Genomic DNA, 23,726 nt, shown 5'->3' with positions numbered 1-23,726 from the left:
AGCAGTCTGATTGGTCCTAGAACAATGCAGCAGTATGATTGGTTGGCAGGAACCACCCAATCATGCTCCAGATAGAAGTGAATCCACAACCTGATTGGCTTACAGTAAAATTCCGGAATTAGCCAATCATGTGCAGCCCATTGTGTAAATAATGTATATAAAGCAGATACTTTGAGGGGACTTTCATTCATTCCTCCTCACCACTATGAGCTGAATAAAGAGCATGAAATCACTTTGCGATATTTCAGTACCCCTGCCCGTACAGGCCATTTGTGTCTGACTCTAGGGTTGTGCGCCCATCTCACTTAAGAGCCCAGGGGCCAGCGCTGTCTGCAGACACTTCCAGGTCACGTGGCCAGCATGACAAAGCTGCTCTGGTGAGCCGGCACCAGCGCAGCACACGGAAACTCCGTTTACCTTCCCGCTATAAAGCAGTACCCATTTATCTACTGGCACTTTTTAATGGTGCTTTCGAACTGCTAGGTGGGCAGGAGCTGGGACTGAAAGATGGGAGCTCACCCCGCCGCGGGGATTCGAACCGCCAACCATGCGATCGGCAAGTCCTATGCACTGAGGTTTTACACACAATGCCACCCGCATCCCTAGCGCCACCTGCGTCCCTAAAAAATATGGAACGCTTCACGAATTTGCGTGTCAATTTTGCTTTACTTGTTTCTTATTTACTTGTTTCTTATTTCATTGCATTCATATTGCCTTTTTTCATCCATGGAATCAGGGGCGTCTTACCCACATTTTACTCATATTTTACTGGATATAAAACTGGATATTTCATGTTTTTTCATGTTTTTAATATTAGGTTGGGAACCACCCAGAGGGGCTGGGGAAACACAGCCAGATGGGTGGGGTGTGAATAATAAATTTATTATTATTATTATTATTATTATTATTATTATTATTATTATTATCTACAGGTGTTTTTTTTCTTGTGCTTATCTTCCTTCCAAAGTGGCTGGGCACTTTCATTTCCAGAAAGAGAGAGAGAGAGCAGGAGGGATTCAACATCCATTTCTGCACCAAGGAGTAACTTTTCCTATAAGGCTACAAATACAAGACTTTTCACCCGGGAACACGGAGCTGACGAAAGAGGTACATTTCCCCGCTCTGTAAAGCTAAGTCTAAACCCAACCAGTAACCCAAACAGAGACAAACTGAGCCACAGAAAAATATCCAAAGACGAACGGATCTGCCTCTTGCAAAGAGCACGCTGGGAAGCGCAGAACCATTCTGAGTGAGCCTAAGTGGGTCACAGGGATCCTTTACGCATCCGGCTCAGAGACTCAGCTGGGATCTGGCACTCTAAAGCTAGATCATCCCGCCTCCTCTCGGCTTCTGCCGCTTGGCTTGCAAAATCCCCCAAACCGCCTTTGTTGTGCGGCGTCGCATTTGTGATGCTCCGAGTGTCTCCATGGAAAACTTTCAAGTCTGACAGGCAGGCTCAGCAGAAGGCTCAAGGACCTGGTGGAATTTCCCCATTTTGACTTACAATCGATGGAGGCAGCGCAGCAGAGGGGGCGGGGGAGAGAAGGAGGCCTTGATTGCTAAGTATTTTTTTTTTAATGATCCGATGTTTTTATGCCTCTGCCAGATACCATGGCATGTCGATGGAACAGGAATTTCTTTTTGTAGAATCAGTGCATTGCAGAGTCATTAGAACTGGATATGGAACAACCGATTGGTTCAAAATTGGGAAAGGGGTACAACAAGGCTGTATTTTGTCTCCCTGCTTATTTAACTTATATGCAGAATTCATCATGCGAAAGGCTGGGCTGGATGAATCCCAAGCCGGAATTAAGATTGCCGGAAGAAATATCAACAACCTCAGATGTGCAGATGACACAACCTTGATGGCAGAAAGTGAGGAGGAATTAAAGAACCTTTTAATGAGGGTGAAAGAGGAGAGCGCAAAATATGGTCTGAAGCTCAACATCAAAAAAATGAAGATCATGGCCACTGGTCCCATCACCTCCTGGCAAATAGAAGGGGAAGAAATGGAGGCAGTGAGAGATTTTACTTTCTTGGGCTCCATGATCACTGCAGATGGTGAGAGCAGCCATGAAATTAAAAGACGCCTGCTTCTTGGGAGAAAGGCGATGGCAAACCTAGACAGCATCTTAAAAAGCAGAGACATCACCTTGCCAACAAAGGTGTGTATAGTTAAAGCTATGGTTTTCCCAGTAGTGATGTATGGAAGTGAGAGTTGGACCATCAAGAAGGCTGATCGCCGAAGAATTGATGCTTGTGAATTCTGCTGCTGGAGGAGACTCTTGAGAGTCCCATGGACTGCAAGAAGGTCAAACCTCTCCATTCTGAAGGAAATCAGCCCTGAGTGCTCACTGGAAGGACAGATCCTGAAGCTGAGGACACCAAACTGGGAGGGCTGGCTAACACCCCAGAGGACAGGATCACACTTCAAAACGACCTTGACAGATTAGAGAACTGGGCCAAAAAAAACAAGATGAATTTTAACAGGGAGAAATGTAAAGTATTGCACTTGGGCAAAAAAAATGAGAGGCACAAATACAAGATGGGTGACACCTGTCTTGAGAGCAGTACATGTGAAAAGGATCTAGGAGTCTTGGTTGACCACAAACTTGACATGAGCCAACAGTGTGACGCGGCAGCTAAAAAAGCCAATGCAATTCTGGGCTGCATCAATAGGAGTATAGCCTCTAGATCAAGGGAAGTTATAGTGCCACTGTATTCTGCTCTGGTCAGACCTCACCTGGAGTACTGTGTCCAGTTCTGGGCACCACAGTTCAAGAAGGACACTGACAAACTGGAACGTGTCCAGAGGAGGGCAACCAAAATGGTCAAAGGCCTGGAAATGATGCCTTATGAGGAACGGCTAAGGGAGCTGGGCATGTTTAGCCTGGAGAAGAGGAGGTTAAGGGGTGATATGATAGCCATGTTCAAATATATAAAAGGATGTCACATAGAGGAGGGAGAAAGGTTGTTTTCTGCTGCTCCAGAGAAGCGGACACGGAGCAATGGATCCAAACTACAAGAAAGAAGATTCCGCCTAAACATTAGGAAGAACTTCCTGACAGTAAGAGCTGTTCGAGAGTGGAATTTGCTGCCAAGGAGTGTGGTGGAGTCTCCTTCTTTGGAGGTCTTTAAGCAGAGGCTTGACAACCATATGTCAGGAGTGCTCTGATGGTGTTTCCTGCTTGGCAGGGGGTTGGACTCGATGGCCCTTGTGGTCTCTTCCAACTCTATGATTCTATGATTCTATGATTCTATGATTCTATGAATACTTTGAGGCCACCTCATGGAAAGAGAAGACTCACTGGAAAAGACCCTGATGTTGGGAAAGATGGAGGGCACAAGGAGAAGGGGACGACAGAGGACGAGATGGTTGGATAGTGTCTACAAAGCTACAAACATGAGTCTGACCAAACTGCGGGAGGCAGTTGAAGACAGGAGTGCCTGGCGTGCTCTGGTCCAGGGAGTCACGAAGAGTCGGACCCGACTAAACGACTCAACAACACAAAGGGGCCCCCAAGGTCATCTAGCCCCACCCCATGCAATGCAGGAATCACAGCCTTTGCACAAGCTTAACTGAAAAAAAGGTGTTGCATATTAATGAAGGGCCTTGCACATTTAAGGAAAAAAGCAGGGGAAAAGAGACAGTTCGTGTTCAAGAAGGGGACAGTTTTACCCCTTCTCACCCTGCTGCAGTCCTGGTGAAAGCTGCTTCTTGCATCAGAGGAGAGGTCAGCCTGGCTCTGGCCAGTGTCTAGGCATCAAAGCTTTTGTCTCCGCAGACCAGGTGTGCTGGTCCAGGGGGGAGGTTACCGTGGGACGAGGTCCAGGACCTGAATCGAGGGTCGGCAGACAGTCCTCCACGGGCGAAGCGGGGTCCACAGCGAGGAGCTGGGCAAGGACAGGAACTCTGGCGGAACAGGACTGGATGCTGGCTGAAACAGCTCTTCAACGATGTTGCTCCCGCAACCTGGACTGGGGCTGGCCGGCTTTTATCTGCCCCAAGGCATAGGGCAGCCCCGATCCTCAGGTGACTCGCCTCTCCTGGTCTGGAGGTGAGCACTCCTCCTGCAGGAACTTAGTTCCCTCCGCCTCTCTGCCCTGAGCCTCTGCAGCTCAGAAGAGGCTGGTGGGTTACTGGACCCAGGGGGAGACTCACTTTCCCCTGACAGGGCTGGGAGAGGCGCACCTGTAGGCAGTGCGCCCTCAATTGCCTCCGGAGCCAGAGTGGATTCACCTGGTGCCTGCTCCTGAGGATCCGGCACAGGTGCAGGCGCTTCAGAATCAAGGCCCTGCCCCAGCTCAGCTGGCCCTGGAGGCGGGGACTCCTGTGCAGGCTGGGATTCCTCCGGTTCAGCCTCTGAATCGGATTCCCAGGCTATCACACCAGGTCAAGCAAGCAGGCTCAGGGGGATGAACGGGAGGTGAGAGAGCAGTGCCCAGGACCCAGCTGCAGAAAGCGAGGGTCAACTCTGTCTGCCAGGGTTCACTCACCACCCTCTGTCCTCTCCAGTTGCCCATTGATCTGTGGTTTCTCTCCCCAAAGGAGCCACTCTTAAAATCTCAATGTCCAAATGTGTTTTCTCTCAAAATCAAATGTTCTAAATACTCTTTTGTGGGATGCAAAACACAAGAGCAGTCAAGTACAACATTCCTAGAGTGAACATGTTTACACATGGGGAGGAATGTTTGTCCAGCCAGCAGGTCAACTTCCTGTTTCCTTCTGGGCTGGGACAAGCTTCCTCTGCATGTGACTAGAGGTGGGCATGGCCTCACCTGTGCAGGTAACGACAAAAGCACAGGGCAGGGCAGCCATCTCTCTCTCTGTGGCTATTTTTGTCGAAGAAGCAACATCTGCTTAGCCAAAGATGCTCTCTTGGCAGCCAAGAGAGGACAAAGGGACTGTCTCCTTATGAGATAGTTTCCAGGTGTATGTTACTTTTCTAAGCTAAGTATGCCTTCTGGGATCCAACTGTGAACAGAATGTGAGTGAGTAAACTCTTTTATACTTTTATAGAAGACTGTGTCATGTCTTACCTTCTATGAGGAAATAAAGGGGAAAATTCCAGAGCAGTTATTATAGAGGCTTTAGCAAGCCTGAGCAAACGCATCCGCTGTGAGTTTAAAAAGGGGAATGTTACTCTGCTAAATTGTGAACTTGTTAACACAAGTTGGAAAGGCTATAATCAAACAATATATCTTCTCCTGCATCCCTGAACATTCCCACATATTTTGGAGCTACAAGCTGCACTGGGACATTTGGTCAGCAGCAACAACAACAATGGCTGAATGTCCCTGTACAACTTGTGGCTCAAAAGATAGAATTACAGAACTGTAGAAACTTGTTTTCCACTCTTCCTGATGGTAAGACCCAAACCAATGGATTCAAGGTACAAGAAAGGAAATGCCAACTAAATCTCAGGAAGAACTTTCTGAGGACAACCGCTGTTGGGCAGTGGAAGGGACTCCCTCAGAAGGTGGCACACTCTCCTTCCTTGGAGGTTTTCCATCTGAGGTTTGATTGGCACCTGCCAGGAGTTCTTGGGATTCCTGCCTTGCAAGGGGGTGGACTAGACGCCCCTCAGGATCTCTTCCAGCTCTACAATTCTATGTTTGCATGAATGAGGGCCCCAACAGGGGTGATGGGACAGTTGCAGCTGGGAAGGGAGGAAGGAAGGAAGGAAGGAAGGAAGGAAGGAAGGAAGGAAGGAAGGAAGGAAGGAAAAAGCACAGGAAGGAAGGGGAAATGGAAGGAAGGGAGGAAGGGAGGAAGGGAGGAAGGGAGGAAGGAAGGAAGGAAGGAAGGAAGGAAGGAAAAAGCACAGGAAGGAAGGGGAAAAGGAAGGAAGGAAGGAAGGAAGGAAGGAAGGAAGGAAGGAAGGAAGGAAGGAAAAAGCACAGGAAGGGGCAAGGAAGGAAGGGCAAAGCAAAGGGAGGGAAGGAAAAGCACAGGAAGGAAGGGGAAATGGAAGGAAGGAAGGAAGGAAGGAAGGAAGGAAGGAAGGAAGGAAGGAAGGAAGGAGCAAGCCCTCACTATTTCCAGGGCTAATTGGTGCTTTTCTTCTGCCTTCCCAACCCGCCTCCTGTTTTCCAGGAAGAGGTGGCGGTGGCACTTGGAGCCATTTCTGCCGGAATGAGCGAAGTGCCAAGGGAAGGCCATTTATTCTGATTAGCCTGCCTCATTACACAAACACAAATGTTGCTTAAGCAAATGAAGCCAAGCTGCCTCCTTGCTCTTCCAAGGAGGCCCTTTGTGGCCCCGCCAACAGAACGCGCCAACGGAACCCAGAGCGCCGGCCGTTTCTTCCTCTTTGCAGCTGAGTAATGAAACATTCATTGGGGCCTCGACTGGAGGGCTCCAGAGCTGGAGGAGAGGAAGAAGGCAAAGGGAAATGGGCTGCAGAGGGAGCGACAGCAGGAAGAATGCCTCAGAGGTGCCTGGTGGATCAGGCCACAAGATGCCTCTTCTGGGAAACTTCCAAGCAGGATTCGAGCATAAGAGCAACTCTCTTCTCCTGGGGTTTCCAGCAACTGCTCTCCAGAAGGATGGCTGAGCACAGCCATCTTGGCCAGTGTTGTTGTTGTTTAGTCGTTCAGTCTTGTCCGACTCTTCGTGACCCCCTGGACCAGAGCACGCCAGGCACTTCTGTCTTCCACTGCCACCCGCAGTTTGGTCAGACTCATGTTCATAGCTTCGAGAACACTGTCTAACCATCTCGTCCTCTGTCGTCCCCTTCTCCTTGTGCCCTCCATCTTTCCCAGCATCAGGGTCTTTTCCAGGGAGTCTTCTCTTCTCATGAGGTGGCCAGAGTCTTGGAGCCTCAGCTTCAGGATCTGTCCTTCCAGTGAGCACTCAGGGCTGATTTCCTTCAGAATGGAGAGGTTTGATATTCTTGCAGTCCATAGGACTCTCAAGAGTCTCCTCCAGCACCAGAATTCAAAGGTGTCAATTCTTCGGCGATCAGCCTTCTTGGCCAGTAGCCTTCCTTTAAATAATGGTTGCAATAATTAGAGCCATCTAGGTAGGTGGTCATCTCTGCTTCCTGCAGGAGTGAGTTCCACAGTTTAACCAAGGCCAGGCAGCCCATGAGGTGAGGTGAGGCCATTGCTTTAGGCAGCATATCGGGGTCCAAGGAGAGGGCTTTGGGTTTTACTTAAGGGCTAAAATATAGCTCCATATAAAAAGGAGAATTCCCTGAATGCCTAGGTTTGAGCCCAGAGAGAACCCTGGCAGAGATTTAAAAATCACAAATTGTTGTTGTTGTTGTTGTTGTTGTTGTTATACTGTCTTATACCTGGAGGTCTCAGGGCGGTTCACAGAAAAGGTCAACATAAAAACCACAATATATATAATCAAAATAAAAACAACCTGATTACACCCTCCGGGGAAAAAATGTGCTGCAAGGCATTGAAATATTGCCTGCTAGACCTTCAAAATATCCCTTCAGAGTTGCTCTTGCCAGAAGAGTGAGGGTGCTAGTGTGGTGTGCTGCAGGGGGCAGGTATGGAGGAGGCAGCTGCGTTGAGCAGCAAATCCGGTGCCTGAGGCAACGGCCACCCCTTGCCTCACAGGTGAGCCAGCCCTGAAAGAAGAGATAGGGCAGAAGTCCTGGCTCCAGACCCCCAAACCTGCCTGCCTAAGAGCTTCCCCAGAGAGCCGTTGCTGGGAATACAGAGCTGGATCTGGAGCCAGCCTGGACATCTCCTTGAGGCCTCTCTCCTTCTTATGTACTGAGTTGAATAGGATCCAAAATGCAGCAGTCTGATTGGTCCTAGAACAATAGGATCCAGAATGCAGCAGTCTGATTGGTCCACAGGAGCCACCCAATCCAACTCCGGGTGGAAGGGAATCTGCAACCTGATTGGCCTACAGGAGAATCCCAGAATTAGCCAATCATGTGGGGCCCATTGTGTAAATAATGTATATAAAGCAGACATTCTGGGGGAACTTCCATCCCTCCTCACCACTCTGAGCTGATTAAAGAGCATGAAATCCACTCTCAACTCAGAGTCTATTTCACCCCTCTTAGGGAAGATCTTTCCCATCAACAGCTGCCTTGAAACTGCTGAGGGGTTGAAAAGTTGGGGTGACTTGGAGGAGGCGAGGCGGACGGAGGGTGAGGAGAGAGCTGGGAGTGGAGAGGGGTCTCTCTTCTCATGCTCTGGACCCCCTGGAAAACTCAGGAAACCTTCTGCACCTGGAATTGGTTGTGGAGAGGGCAGCTGGATGGGATGCAGCCAGAGGAAGCGCCATCCAACTTGGGCTGCCCATAGAAAGCAAGTCTAGAGGGAGAGGCTAGAGCAGCGATGGCGAACCTGGTAGAGATTGAGTGCCCAAACTGCAACCCAAAACCCCCTTATTTATCGCAAAGTGCCAACACAGCAATTTAACCTGAATACGGAGGTTTTAGTTTAGAAAAAGCAACTCGTACATTAACATCATTTGCCTTAAAAGAAAAGCACAATGACAGAGCTTCCAATGACACAAACCACTTTTTGTTGAAAGGTAAAAGTTTGCATTTGGCATGCTTTTGAACAATTTATGTGATTTTTGCTGTTGTCTGCATGCTGATAACTTGGCTCATACTTTGTAAGCTGTTGGGTGATCTGTTCTAGAAAGATACTGTAGCTGCAAAAACTAAGATACTGGGAATGATATTTCCTCAATTTCCCTTCAAGAAACTCTTTTCTTTCACCAAGTTGGGCAACACTTTTGTGGTTGGTGTCAGAGTGCCGTCGGACACTTGATGTGTGACACACAACACTGTCATTGCACAGAAGACAGAACGTTTTCCCACTGCGTTCAATCACTCCAAATGACTCTTGGAATGATCTTCTACTATCTGTCCTTGCTTTTTCTTTTTCTTTTTTCCCCCATAGAATCATAGAATCATAGAGTTGGAATAGACCACAAGGGCCATTGAGTCCAACCCCCTGCCAAGCAGGAAACATCAGAGCACTCCTGACATATGGTTGTCAAGCCTCTGCTTAAAGACCTCCAAAGAAGGAGACTCCACCACACTCCTTGGCAGCAAATTCCACTGTCGAACAGCTCTTACTGTCAGGAAGTTCTTCCTAATGTTTAGGTGGAATCTTCTTTCTTGTAGTTTGGATCCATTGCTCCGTGTCCGCTTCTCTGGAGCAGCAGAAAACAACCTTTCTCCCTCCTCTATGGGACATCCTTTTATATATTTGAACATGGCTATCATATCACCCCTTAGCCTCCTCTTCTCCAGGCCCTCTCCACAGATAAATTACAGACACCATCCAGTAGCCAAACCAGGGTGGCACCTCCGGATGCTGCACCCCCCTGCAATCCCTACACAGATCTGGCTGGCACAGGCCACAAAACCACAGCTCGCCCCTATACACGAAGCCAAGCCAGAGCACAACCAAGTGCAGTACAGCCATCTTCTCAGAAAAACTCTTCACAAAGTTCAAGAGTTCAAGACACGAAGGCTTTAGCAACTAATCCACACCTAATGACCCACCTAAGTGGGATTCAGGAAATCACTCAAGAAATCACTCAAGATATCCCTCAAGTAATTAAGGAACAAAAGAAGAAAAGGCACACTAGCCTGGGAACCTCCTCTCTGCCCAGAACATTGGAGGCTATACACCACACCTCCTCAACAGTATTTATAGGAACTCAAACACTGAGATCCTGCTCTGTTCCAGTAACAAGAAGCCGAAAGCACCAGCCTGAAGATGACGAGTGAGACCTCGTCGAAACGTCGCCTAGACACCCCAACTTTTACACGGGAAGACACCCGAGGACACCAAAACCTGCATATATATATATATATATATAAAATAAAGACTGGTTGTTTAAATAAGAATGGTTCTGTACTGAATATTTATGGAACCCAGTGTTATCCAAAAGGGCAAAAAATAAAAATAGAGGTTATTTAAATTTAATTTGCATTTAGATTTTCAAGTCAGGTTTATTATATAGCAGAAACATGCTAAAATTAAATCCATAATGTACATTACAGCAAGTTGAGCAAATTGTACCTTGGAGCAATTTCTGCTTCGAACACAGGCTGCCTTGCCTGCCTCTTCTCTTTTTCCCATCATGGGTAAGTAAATTTGCAGGCGCTTTTCAGCAACTCTTTTATTATGCCTATTAGTAAATCAATGGAGAGTCTGGAAGAGAGAAAGTGTAACTTCTCAGGCAGCTGAGAGAGACGCAAAACCCGGTGGCGGCTTGGATTCGCCAAAAGGACTTGGTGGCGTGGCAGGAAAAGGTTGCCTTCTCTTTGGCTCTGCTGAGTCAGCATTAAAAGAAAATTCAAGGATTTTGACAAGCTAGAAAGTATACATACAAGGGTGGCCAAGATGGTCAACGGTCTGGAAACCAAGCCTTGTGAGGAACGGTTGAGGGAGCTGGGTATGTTTAGCCTGGAAAGGAGGAGACTGAGAGGAGAAATGAGAGCCATCTTCCAATATCTCAAGGGCTGTCAGGTGCAAGATGGAGCAAGCTTGTTTTCTCCTGCTCTGGAGGGGAGGAACCAAACCAATGGATGTGGGATGTAAGAATCAGGTGCAGTCAAACACACCATTGCTAGAGTAGACATGAAGGTTGTCTCAGTCCTCCAGCTGGAACTTCCTGCTTTCCAGGACTAAGACGAAACCTCCTATGTGTAACTTGAGGTGGGCATGGCCTCTCCTGAAGTAGAAAGAACCTGAACCACAGGCCGGCGACCATCTTGTCTCTCTATCGATGCCGTCTTAACAACAGCACTACTAAGATGCCCCCTTGGCTCCAGGCCAAGAGAAGAAAGGGGGGCTTTCTCCCATAAGGAGATAGTCACCACATTTAAACTATATTCTAACCTTTTAAGTCTGCCTTCTGGGAACCTTTGTGTGAACAGATGATTACTTGTGAGTAAATGTTTTATACTTTACAGAAGACTGTGTAGCGTCTTATTTTAGGAGGGATTAAACGGGGGAAACACCAGGAAAGATTTACAGAGTCTGAGTCTAATGAGACTGAGCAAGCTATCTGCTGTGCATGTTTAAAAAAGGGGGATGTTAACTCTGCTGCTTTTGTTGTACTTGTAAAGACAAGTTGGGATAGGATATCTTTGACAATATATCCTCCCCCGGATCCCTGAACATTCCCACAATGGATTCGAATGACAAGAAGGAGATTGCAACTAAACATCAGGAAGATCTTTCAGACAGTAAGAGCTGCTGAAGAGTGGAATGGTCTTCCTTGGACGATGGTGGACGCTCCGTCATTAGAGGTTTTTAAGCCAAGGTTGGGTGGGATTCTTGGGTTGCGATTCCTGTGTTGCAGGGGGTGGAGCAGATGAGCCTTGAGGTCCCTTACAGCTCTACAATTCTGTGATCAGATGAATCCTTGGCTGGTATGACAACCATTGCCTTAATGAAAAAGAAAATGCTTCTCTGGACCTTGAATCAATGGCTCCCTCTTGTCACATTCTCAGCAGACTGAATGAAAATCTCTCTCCCCTTGCCCACTCCTTTGGATGTTTGTAAATTGCTAATATATTCCAAGCTCCTGATCACTGCATCTCCCACTTCCTTCAGCCAGAAGTCCACAATATTGGCCTTCTCCCTATCCTATGGAATTATTAGCTCCTTGTGGGGGGCAGTGTAGCTGATACCACAGAAACGTGAACCAGGATTCAGTAGGAACTTAACAGATCACCTCAGCGGCACAGAGTGCCTTCCATCAGCTTCTGCTGGTGGCCCAGCTACACGTCTATCTTTTTTTATTGGGTTGTTGGTTTTGTTTTGATTTTATGTATTTGATATTTTATGTGAACCGCCCTGAGACCTTCAGGTATAGGGCGGTGTAGAAATTAAATCAATCAATCAATCAATCAATCAATCAATAATATTGGAGACTGGGGCCAAGTCTAACAAAACAAATTCCAATCTTTAGTTGAGGTTCCTGCATTGCAGGGGGTTGAACTAGATGACCCTTAGGGTCCCTTCCAACTGATTCTGACTTCTTGTTGAAGCCACTCTTAGCACAGGGGGAAAGAGAAGATCCACACAAATGGCCTCTGACAGAGAGCCAGCCTCCATTAGGCTCTGCCTTTGAAATACTTAATAAAGACAGATTTGCTTTGCTCGAGAAGAAGGAGATTGGTCTTTCCCAGCCTCAGTCTCCAGTGCTCCCTCTAAATGCTCCCCGCATCCAACCTCGCTTCTCCTGGCCGCCAAGGAGCAGACGGACTTTGCATTGCCCCGTCGTCTCCGCCATAACATCTCACATCACCAAGCAAGACAACCCTTTTCTGTTTGGGTTTACGCCTGTCCTTTGCAAAAAGCGGCTCACGCGTCACGTGTTTGGGAAGCAGCTCAGGAGTTAGGAGGAGACGTTGAAAGGCAGAATTTAATATCTGATGCTCTGGATCCCATCTCTTCTGGTTACTTTGACAAGAGCATTTCAGAGAGGCTCATATTTGTCCCTTCCTGTTAGGCCCACCGTCTCTCCAGTGCCTCACATGCGCTTGGAAGTGTGCACATCAGAGGAGCAGAGGCGCCCACTGAAATGCAAAGAACCCCCCTTCCTTTCTAGTTAGGAGTTGCAGGACTGCCTGCCAGCCAAAGCTGCTCACTGCTGGAGCTGGCAGCCATGAGGCTACCTCCTTTGCCACAGAAAGGGTTTCAAGGGAACGCCAGAAAGGCACCTGCTGAGAGCCTGCATAGAATCACGGAATTGGAGAGTTGCAATGCAGGAATCACAGTTAAAGCATCCTTGGGATACGGCCACCCAACTTCTGTCTAAAAGCCTCCAATGAAGGAGATTCCACCACCTTCTTGTGGGGTTTTCAACTAAAATCACAACTGTGTTTTGCTTGGCAAGCACAGAGCTAATACACTGAGAGTTATTGAACTTCCCAGAGAAGACCCTCTGTGTGGTTTAAAGACTCTCTCGAGGTTTAAAGGCTCTCTCAAGGCAAATCTTTAAAAACTTAGTATAAACACTGACAACTGGGAAAAACTGGGCTGCCAGCGCTCCAGTTGGAGAACAGCCTTGACCAAAGGTGTCATGGACTTTGAAGACGCTCAAACTCAGGACACAAGGGAGGAATGTGCTAAGAGGAAGGCACACTTGGCAAACCCTCACCGTGATCCACTCCTGCCCAGAAACCCATGTCCCCACTGTGGAAGGACGTGTGGATCCAGAATTGGCCGCCACAGTCACTTACGGACACACCATTAAGACGATGTTCATGGAAGACAATCTTACTTGGCTACAAGGGATCACTAAAGAAGAAGAAAACAAAATCACAAACATGTGTTTTGCTAGACAAGCACAGGGCTAATATACCAAGAGTTCTTCCCAGAGAGGACACTCTGTATGTGTTCACTTCTTTTGCCTCCACTGGGTGAGAACTCTCTAACAAATGAAACAAACCTTCTTATTTCCTTCTGCCTATGAGGAGAACATCTCTTTCCCCCCATCATGCCTCCAAGCTGACCAGACGTGCGTGGCTAAAGCTCCTGCTTTCAGCCATGTTAGCTAAGACTACCATTTTTAAATTTTACTGTAAGTTAGAAGCATTTTTCTGCACGCTACTACTTTTGTTGTGTTTGCTGCTTGCACTGAAATGTAAGTAAACCCCCCTTTTTTGTTTATCTTATTAAGAACATTTGGTTCATTCTTTGCAATGGGGGTGAAGAGGAGAAGGTGAGCTGAGCACAAACGAAAGGGATGGAAAGGTCTGACTGCCTAATTCCTCAGCTTTATTAAGCTGCAAAGTGTTTTATTCTGCTAAAAAGGCTTCACAGCCAGTTTTTACTTCTGTTCTCATAGTGGCTGACCAAGTGCCCTAATGGAAAACCTGGAATCAAGATTCAGGAAGCATTTTCGTATAAATTTCTCCTAATAAACACCTTGTCCTGTTGTGACTAATATGCACCTTTTTTTTTTGCAACCAATTTCCCCTGATATAATTTATATTTATATGTTGTTTTTATTAATAGATACATTTTTAATTCATTATTTACCCTTTCATATGCATTTTTGTGGACGTGATTTAGTTGGAGAAGCACGCCTCAAAATTCAGAGATGCAAGCTAGCCTTGTTTTGGTTCAGGAGCTGGTTGCAGAAGGGCAAGGGGGAGATTTTCTTATTGAAATGCAAACAAACACCAAGCTCTCTCTCCCTCGGTTGGCCAGGTGAATGCAGGAGGCTCAGATCCATTCATTCCATTCAGAGTGAACGGTTCCCTGGCTCCACGGAGAGATGCAGAGTGTGCTGCAGATGATCCCTGGAGTGGGAAGGAAGGCAAAATATTGATTTCCTGCACTCCTTTTCGTGGGCTGATTGAAATCAGGTTAGTTCTCCTTTACAGAGACACACACACCCCTCCATCCTTTATCTCCTGCAGTGTGTGTAGTGGAACAGTGGGGCTCTCCTTCTACCACCCCAACAACAACAAAACGCTGGGAAAATAGAAGGAGGAACAAAATCCCCTGGAAAGATATTGCAAAGGCAAACAAGTTTGCTCGTTTTTTCTCCTCCAAAGCTCCGGTAAGCTCCATGGCAACTGATTGGCTGTTCTCCTGAAGAGCACCGAAGCCGCAGAGCCCCATCAGGATTTCGGCAGCGAATCCGTCTCTGAACTAAACAACAGCAAATGAAGTTAGAAGTTAATCCTGCAGCGTCAGGGCGAGAGTGACAGCGAGCCCTGACAAGGCCCGGGGCTTTGCATAGGGAGGGGGCAGAAGAAACCCCAACATCACTCAGCCCCCAAAAGAAGGTTTTCAGAGCCAGGCGCTCTCACCTTTGCTCGTGTGCGGAGAAGTGACAGCATTTGAGGCCGAGGAAGAAATCCTAGGATCACAGAATGGCAGAGGCAGAAGAGACCCCTAAGAGTCTAATCCACACACACACACCCCAAAATGCCAGAATCACCACTAATGAATCCCTGACAGATGGCCCTCCAAGCTCTGTGGGAAGATTTCTATGGCAGCTTGAAGGAGGAGAGGCAGTTGGGAAGGGGGTCTTCTCATTGGTTGCCCCCAAATTAAGGGAAAGGGCTTAGAGCATTCAGAAAGTCCAAGCATTTTAGTTTAGAGCAAAAGGAAGGCAGGAGGCAACATGACAGAAGTTTGTAAAATGGAGAAAGTGGAGAGAGAAACGTTCTTCTTCCTCTCTCCTAATTCTAGAACTTGTGGATGTGCAATGAAGCCGATTATTTAACCTTTAAAGCCCTATATGGCCTAGGTCCCTCGTACCTACGGGACTGCCTCTCCTGGTATGTCCCATGGAGGACCTTACGGTCTTCAAACAAAAACATCTTGAAGATCCCAGGCCACAGGGAGGTTAGCCTGGCCTCAACCAGAGCCAGGGCTTTTTCGGCCGTGGCCCCAATCTGGTGGAATGCTCTGTCACAAGAGACCAGGGCCCTGCGGGACTTGACATCTTTCCGCAAGGCCTGCAAGACAGAGCTGTTCCCCCAGGCCTTTGGCCAGGGCACAGCCTGACCCAGTCCTTTGGCAATCCTCATAGAACTCTAGCCCAATGGTTGCCATTAATTTGATTTTGCATTGATTTTAGAATGAATTGATTTTAGAATTGATTTTTACTGTTGTTAGCTGCTCTGAGCCCGGCTTCAGATGGGGAGGTCGGGATAGAAATAAATTATTTATTATTATTATTATTATTATTATTATTATTATTATTATTTAGGAAAGGACTTCTTCATGTAGCACAGAGTTAAACAGGAGGCTGGGATGACCACCAGTCCAGATGGCTTTAGAAGAGGAGCGAGCGCTCTTGTGCTCGGATCCTGCTTGCGGGCTTCCCATAGACATCTGCTTGGCCACTGTGAGAACAGGATGCTGGACTAGACAGGCCATTGCCCTCATCCTGCAGGCTCTTCTCTTCCTAAGCTAGGCCTGGGCCAGACTCCCTGAGTCTGCAAACCAGGAGAGCCTCTCCTGCCAGTCAATGCAAATCCCTCCCAAGGGAAATTTGTGGGGAGCTCATTTGGAGAGGCAGACTTGGCACCTGGCCGTCGCATTCCTGCTTCCCTGAGCTCTGGCTTGGTGGTTTCCATAGCTGTGTTTGACTGTGGTTAATATTGTTTGCAGTCATCTGCGGGCAGCTGATAATAACTTTTTGTTTCACTCCTGCCTTGTAATCTGGATACTTTTTGCACTGCTGTCTCCCACTATCCAAGTGTAACCTCTTGCCAGCGTCCCTCAAACACCACCAGGCAACAGAAATGTTTTAAATAAGCAAACCATGGATTTGCAGCCACGCTTGACAGCGACCCAAACGCAGCCTCACCTCGCATTACGTATGGACAGGTTCTGGTCCCTTGTTTAAAGCACTGCCTTGTATTAGTTCAGCCTGAGTTGCTGCTGCCGGAGCTCCTGCACATCTCATTACAGTGGGGCCTTTTGGAAGCACCGAGGTTCAGGCTGCAATGGAGGCGCCGTTGTTTACACTCTTGTTTTATGCATCAGTCATATTAGGATGCCGTGCGTTGGACACCTCGCTTTGCATTCCACCCCCCTCCTGTATCCGTTGGCAGCAGCCATGAGCAGCAGCCTTGGAGGAAACTTCCAGCCGATGAGATGCAAATGAAGGCAGAACCAGAGACGTCCAGTGGATTCCCAATGTCGTTCTCCTCCAATGTGCAGAGTCAGGGTGGAAGCAGGATTCGCACCCAGGCTGCGCTGCATAGTCAAAGGGGGAGGGGGGTTAGTAATGGTGGAGAAGGGTGTTGGTGGTAGGGAAACTGGTGGGCGGGAGAAGAACAGGCAGCTCCTCTATGTGCCTCCTCATTAGAAACATAAGAGGCCCCTGCAGTCATAGAATTGTAGCCATGCCAAACACTTGTCCTACCTGGGCAGTTATCTTTCCACAAGGGCCAACATTGATGCCCAAATCCAGCATCACCTGAGCTCTGTGAGTGCGGCTTTCTCACGATTGAAGTGCAGAGTGTTTGAGGACCAGGACATTTACAGAGAAACCAAAATGCTTGTTTACAAAGCTATTGCACTACCAACCTTACTGTCTGCTTGTGAAACATGGACCACTTATAAACGCCATCTCCAACTCCTTCATCAATGGTGTCTCCGAAAATTTTTCACATCATCTTGGAAGACAGGTGAACTAATGCCAGTGTACAGGAAGAAGCAAAGATCGTCAGTGTTGAAGCAATGATTCTTCAACATCAACTTTGTTGGACTGGTCATGTTGTGCGGATGCCTGATGATCGTCTTCCAAAGGAACTACTCTATTCTGAACTTAAAGTTGGAAAGTGTAATATTGGTTCTCAACAAAAGAGGTTTAAAGACTCTCTCAAGGCAAATCTTAAAAAATGTGGTATAAACACCACCAATTGGGAAACACTGGCCTGCGAGCGCTCCAGTTGGAGAACAGCCTTGGCCAAAGGTGTCCTGGGCTTTGAAGACACTCAAACTCAGGACGCAAGGGAGAAATGTGCTAAGAGGAAGACATGCTTGGCAAACCCTCACCGTGATCAACTCCCGCCCGGAAACCAATGTCCCCACTTAGGAAGGACGTGTGGATCCAGAATTGGCCTCCACAGTCACTTACGGACTCATTGTTAAAAGCGTGTTTATGGAAGACAATCTTACTCGGCTATGAGGGATAGAAGAAGAAGAAGAAATGTAGTGTTTGGAAGGGGCCTTTCTTCATAAGGAAGTCATTCCCTGCTATTATATGAATTCTACTGTCCCAAATATAAAATAAATTTTCATCAATGTATAAGGCAAACACATGCATAAGTGTATAAACCACATGTCTGAAATACAGGAGAGCAATCCTGAAGTCATTTTGACTTTCCCAAACCAATTTGACTCTCCCAAATTGACCTCAATATATTTCTCTGCAAGGATGAAGGAAATGGGAAAGCCTTCCCTTTGTTTTTCTGCTTTCAGATCCTGTCTTTAGGGCATATTTGTACACAAAAAGGGTGAGCCTGTGACCTGGATTCAGGAACTGATTATTTACTATCACAAAAGAATGGACAGGATGCCCAGGTAATGCAGTCAGTGACCATTAATAGTTATCCTGGCAGACAGGATTTCTGCTGTAGAAATGTGATGTATGTATGATGTTTTGGGGGGTGGTCTTGAGCTACAGGGTGGGCAGTTATAGGGGCTTGCAAGCCATTGTTCTGGGTTCCTCCTCCCTCCTGCGTGTGGTGAGTGAGCACCCTGATGCAACAGTTCAATAAAGATCAGGCTTACTAGCTATTTTGCTTCTCAATATTCTCTGGTTGGCCTCTGTTATTTTCTCCTACCAATATGGAACCTACTTAAGGACTCCATATGGGCTCTTGGGCACCCCATAAGGGAAAAGGAGCAGGTTTTTTCTTATAACAGTTTGTTTACCAAGATCAGGAGCATCAGATGCTGCTGCCATATTTAAGACTCACAGTCATAACACTCACAGCGTCATATGTAGAGTTGGAAGGGACCCCAAAGCTCCTCTAGCCCAACCCCTGCAATGCAGGAATCACAGGTAAAAAAAAATCCCTAACAAATTGCCAACCGTCCTCTGTTTTAAAACCTCCAAGGAAGGAGAATACAGCTTGTTCAGAGGGAGTCTGTCCTCTGTCCAAAGGGCAGGATTTTCAGGAAGGACTTTCTGAGGGAGAAGAAGAAGAAGAAGAAGAAGAAGAAGAAGAAGAAGAAGAAGAAGAAGAGAAGTTTGGATTTGATATCCAGCTTTATCACTACCCGAAGGAGTCTCAAAGCGGCTAAGATTCTCCTTTCCCTTCCTCCCCCAAAACAAACAATCTCTGAGGTGAGTGAGGCTGAGAGACTTCAGAGAAGTGTGACCGGCCCAAGTTCACCCAGCAGCTGCAGGTGGAGGAGCGGGGAAGCGAACCTGGTTCACCAGAGTACGAGTCCACTGTTCAGCAGTGGAACAGACTCTGTTGGAAGGTGGTGGACTCTCCTTCCTTGGAGATTGTTAAGCAGAGGCTGCTCCACAGGAGGGGAGCATTGCACTTGTGCTAAAGTCCTGCTTGCAGGTTTCCCAAGAGGCATCTGGTTGACCACTGTGAGAACAGGACACTGGACTCACTGGCCTGATGCAGCAGGACTTTTCTGAGGAGCTCAAGGTACACGAGAAGAGTCTTCCCTGGGGAGCACAGAGAGTGGGGCTGCGGGTTTCCCCAGGAGGGAGTCTGGCTCCCTCGACACCCCTCCAGCATCAAATAAACATGGAGCCATAATCGTTCTTCTTTTGACTAAGCCAATTCAGCACATACCAGAAGACAAAACGGACAACCTTTCACGCCTCGCTGGCCTCCCGTTTGCTGAATCGGCACTGAAATTACTTTCAGCTTTGCTGAACAAGGGGAATGGTGTTGTGAACCAGCTCCTTTCCGTGCTTCATCTTTTGGGGATGATTTCCCCTCCCTCCCTTCTCTCCCCCCCCCCCAACGCGCAGGCTGATGATGCACACATCTCGCAAGCCCTTCTGTTGAGAGGGGACAGGGGCATCCTGTTTGCTGCCCTCCGTGGAAGAGGCCAACTTGCACACTGTCAAGAAAGAGCCTTGTGATGGCCTTAGAGATGTCTTTAAATAACCCCCCAGTGGAGATGAAGAGCAAGTGGAGTGGAGGAGGACATGCCGTGGCCACTTGCCCTGAACCATGGCTTCCTGCATGTTGCTGTTGCAGTGGTACAGAGGAGGCATTCAGCGTTGTGATAAGGCCAACACCCCAAGCATTTTGGCTTCCCCGTGACACAGCATAGGATCATGGAACAGTAGAGCTGTAAGAGACCCAAAGGGTCATCTGAACCAATCCTCTGCAATGCAGGGATCTCAATCCCCCATCTTCTCCCACCACGCATTGTTCCAGGGGTTTTCTTGACCCTCATCATCTCTCTCTCTCTTGTCATCAAAGAAAGGAATAGTACTGCTCTATTTTGCCTTCATCAGACCCCACCTGGAGTCCTGTGTCCAATTCTGGGCACCACAATTTAAGAAGGGTGTTGACAAGCTGGAATGTGTGCAAAGGAGGGCAATAAGATGGTCAAGGATCTGGAAATTAAGCCTTATGAGGAACAGTTTGGAGAACTGGGTATGTTTAGCCTGGAAAGAGGAGATGGAGAGGAGATAGGATAGCCAAATACCTTTCGGGCTGTCACATGGAAGATGGAGCAAGTTTGATTTCTCCTGCTCTGAAGGGTAGGACTCAAATCAATAGCTTCAAATGACATTGTCTCCCAAGACAAATCAATGCCAACCAGGAGGGAGTTGGGGGGTGTTTAGCCTGGATAAAAGGAGATATGATAGCTCTCCTCCAGTGTCAGATGGGCTTTTGCACAGAACATGGAGCAAGAATCTTTCTGCTCTCCAGGGAAGACAACCAATGGATTCAAATGACAAGAAAGGAAATTCCAACTGAACATTGTTGTTGTTTAGTCATTCAGTCGTGTCCGCCTCTTCGTGCCCACCTGGACCAGAGCACGCCAGGCCCTCCTGTCTTCCACTGCCTCCCGCAGTTTGGTCAAACTCATGCTGGTAGCTTCGAGAACACTGTCCAACCATCCCGTCCTCTGTCATCCCCTTCTCCTTGCACCCTCCATCTTTCCCAACAACAGAGTCTTTTCCAGGGAGTCTTCTCTTCTCCTGAGGTGGCCAAAGTCTTGGAGCCTCAGCTTCAGGATCTGTCCTTCCAGTGAGCACTCAGGGCTGATTTCCTCCAGAATGGAGAGGTTTGATCTTCTTGCAGTCCTTGGGACTCTCAAGAGTCTCCTCCAGCACCAGAATTCAAAGGCATCGATTCTTCGGCGATCAGCCTTCTTGATGGTTCAGCTCTCACTTCCATACACCACTATTGGGAAAACCATAGCTTTGACTATGCAGGCCTTTGTTGGCAAGGTGATGTCGCTGCTTTTTAAGATGCTGCCTTAAAACAGAACATTAGCAAGAACTTTCTGAGGGCAAGAGCTGCTTGATGGTGGAAGGGACTTCCTCAGAGGATGGTGGACTGCCTTTCACTGGAGGTTTTTAAGCAGAGGTTGGATGGCCACCTGCCGGGGATTCTTGAGCCAAGATTCCTGTGTTGTGGGGTAGCTTCAAACCATAGGCGCTAACTCCTAGTGGTTGTGGGGTCTTTGGTCTCCACATTAAAATATTTGAGGGGCTTAAAGCTAATGGGCATTCCCATTAAAATGGTGTGATTGATTATGCAGGGCGGGGGGCTTATCTGGGCAGCCCTGCATCAAACTGTACCAGCAGAGAGAGACAGCTAAGAACAGCTATAACACACGGAAGAAGAGACAAAAATGGACCCTCATTAAAAAAAACCTATAAAACGTGAGGAGAGAAGTAGGGTTTACTTGGCGTCAAAATGGCAAAAATGTTGGCACTGACATTGCTCCCTGATTATGGTGCCACCACTGAGGAGGCTCTGCCCTGCATCATCACTGCATAAGCCTCACCCTGTAAAACTGGGGCTATTGGATTATATGTATTATTATGCGAAAAAGAAGTCCTTCCTTTTGCATCTCCTGAATCACCTCCTTCTCAGCTTTGTTGGGCGAGTCCCAAGTTCTAGTGTAATGTGTTCTAGCGGCACTTGGGGGCTCTGCACTTTTGCCCTGGACACCTGTAACCCCCTCACCCCAATATCTCCTCAGTCCTGGCCCAGTAAATAAGTAGTCCAGAGTTAAGGGATAATTGGCTTATTATCCTAATTTTGTTTACTCCTTCACCATCACATTATTAAATTCCTCAACAAAGGCAACTCTGCCTGAACCATAATTATCTGCAGGTGTGAATTAGCCAATTATATTTCCTGACTCTTAAGCTACGTACCCCATAATAGTTCACCAAAGAAGCCATTTCAGGGAGGGAACCTTGTGTTTCAGTGCGGGGAGAGCAAGTCACTGCATGTCTGGGGAAAAGGGAGCAGTTTTAGTAAACGAGTCAGTGCCACAAGTTTTGCAGAATGGGAAGAACCAGACTCTGCTTCTTGCTTCTTAATGCCCTGGGACCCTGGAAGACCTCAAGGAGGAACTGGATCCCTTTGAACTTTCCAGGCCAGGGGTTGGCAAACTTTTTCAGCAGGGGGCTGGTCGGCCTTGTGGGCCGGGGGCAGACTACATTTTGGGAAAAAATTATGAACGAATTCCTAGGCTCCACAAATGACCCAGAGGTGCATTAAAATAAAAGCACACATTCTACTCATGTAAGAACACACTGATTCCCGGACTGATTTAGAAGGGCCTTAGTTTGCCTACCCATGTTCTAGGCAGTCCTCAAAATATCATTGCGCATCCTCTTTTCCAGTGTTGTTTCCTCTGGTGTTGGCTATCCAAGCTCTCTGCAGTGAAGCAACGGGTTAAACCTGAGACCTTCTGCAAGCAGACCCGGCTCAACAGGAAGGACCCTAGCACCATCTCCAAGTCTGCCCATATCATCAAGATGTTCTATGAGCCTACGGTGCAGCTGCCCTTGGAACCCTGTGTGCCATTCTGGTCGCCTCCTCTCAGAAAGGATATTGCAAATTTGGAGAAGGTTCCAAAAAGGACAACCAAAATGATCCAGGGCAGTGTTATGGGGGGGGGACTGCTCCTTTTCCCTTATGGGGTACCCAAGAGCCCCTATAGAGTCCTTAAGTGGGTTCCCTATTGGTGGGAGAAAATAACAGAGGCCAACCAGAGAATATTGAGAAGCAAAGCAGCTAGTAAGCCTGATCTTTATTGAACTGTTGCAACAGGGTCCTCACTCACCACACGCAGGAGGGAGGAGAGGAACCCAGAACAATGGTGTGCAAGCCTTTATATTGACTTTTGAAATTGCCCACCCTGTAGCTCAAGACCCCCACCAAAAAACACCATACATACCTCACAGAAGGAGGTGGTCTACAGCAGAAATCCTGTTTGCCAGGATAACAGTTAATGGTCACTGACTGCATTACCTGGGCAGCCTGGCCATTCTTTTGTGATGGTAAATATTTTAATTCCTGAATCCAGGTCACAGGCTCACCCAATTCATACACAAATAGGCCCTGAAAACAGGATTTGTAAGCAGAAAGACAAAGGGAAGGTTTTCCCATTTCCTTCCTCACTGAAAGAAATATATTGAGGTCAATTGGGAGAGTCAAAATGACTTCAGGATTGCTCTCCTGTTCCACCTTCTTGGGCTCCATGATCACTGCAGGTGGTGACAGCAGCCACGAAATTAAAAGACACCTGCTTCTTGAGAGAAAAGCAATGACAAACCTAGACAGCATCTTAAAAAGCAGAGACATCACCTTGCCAACAAAGGTCCGTATAGTTAAAGCTATGGTTTTCCCAGTAGTGATGTATGGAAGTGAGAGCTGGACCATCAAGAAGGCTGATCGTCGAAGAATGGACGCTTTTGAATTCTGGTATTGGAGGAGACTCCTGAGAGTCCCATGGACTGGAAGAAGATCAAACCAATCCATTCTGAAGGAAATCAGCCCTGAGTACTCACTGGAAGGACAGATCCTGAAGCTGAGGCTCCAAGACTTTGGCCACCTCATGAGAAGAGAAGACTCCCTGGAAAAGACCCTGATGTTGGGAAAGATTGAGGGCACAAGGAGAAGGGGACGACAGAGGACGAGATGGTGGGACAGTGTTCTCGAAGCTACCAGCATGAGTTTGATCAAACTGCGGGAGGCAGTGGAAGACAGGAGGGCCTGGCGTGCTCTGGTCCAGGCGGTCATGAAGAGGTGGACACAGCTAAATAACAACACCATTTCAAACAC

The 23,726-nt window shown here is 47.6% G+C and overlaps 1 long non-coding RNA gene across 2 annotated transcripts in view; it reads left to right on the top strand.

Annotated features, from left to right (window-relative positions):
• Window positions 1-942: 942 nt before the first annotated feature.
• The window catches only part of LOC310677925, a 51,209-nt gene continuing 28,425 nt past the window's right edge, over window positions 943-23,726 (top strand). For both annotated transcript variants that reach the window (XR_014511520.1, XR_014511521.1), the window contains exon 1: window positions 943-1,107. This is a non-coding gene — a long non-coding RNA (uncharacterized lncRNA). The remainder of the gene's footprint in view (window positions 1,108-23,726) is intronic.

This window comes from Podarcis tiliguerta (genome assembly GCF_965153285.1).
Source record: "Podarcis tiliguerta genome assembly, chromosome: 1".
Classification (NCBI taxonomy): Eukaryota; Metazoa; Chordata; class Lepidosauria; order Squamata; family Lacertidae; genus Podarcis; species Podarcis tiliguerta.
Note: the sequence above shows the minus strand (reverse complement) of the source record. Positions and strands in the feature narration are given on the sequence as shown.